Raw genomic sequence first — 480 nt, 5'->3', positions numbered from 1 at the left:
CATCCTCATCCTATCCTCGTCCTCATCCTCATCCTATCCTCTTCCCCATCCCCATCCTCATCCTCATCCTATCCTCATCCTCATCCTCATCCTCATCCTTATCCTCATCCTCATACTCGTCTTCATCCTCATCCTTATCCTCATCCTAATCCTCGTACTCATCCTACCCTCATCCTCATCCTATCCTCATCCTCATCATCATCCTATCCTTATCCTCATTCTCATCCTCATCCTCATCCTATCCTTCTCCTTCTCCTCATTCTCATCCTCATCCTATCCTCGTCCTCATCCTATCCTCTTCCTCATCCTCATCCTCATCCTCATCCACCTCCTCATCCTCATCCTATCCTCATCCTCATCCTATCCTCGTCCTCATCCTCATCCTATCATCGTCCTCATCCTCGTCCCCATCCTCATCCTCGTCCCGATCCTCATCCTCATCCTCATCCTCATCCACCTCCTCATCCTCATCCTATCCTC

The sequence above is a fragment of the Lupinus angustifolius genome, chromosome LG19, assembly GCF_001865875.1.
Source record: "Lupinus angustifolius cultivar Tanjil chromosome LG19, LupAngTanjil_v1.0, whole genome shotgun sequence".
Classification (NCBI taxonomy): domain Eukaryota; kingdom Viridiplantae; phylum Streptophyta; class Magnoliopsida; order Fabales; family Fabaceae; genus Lupinus; species Lupinus angustifolius.
The sequence above is the reverse complement of the archived record's forward strand: the minus strand, read 5'-3'. Positions refer to the sequence as shown.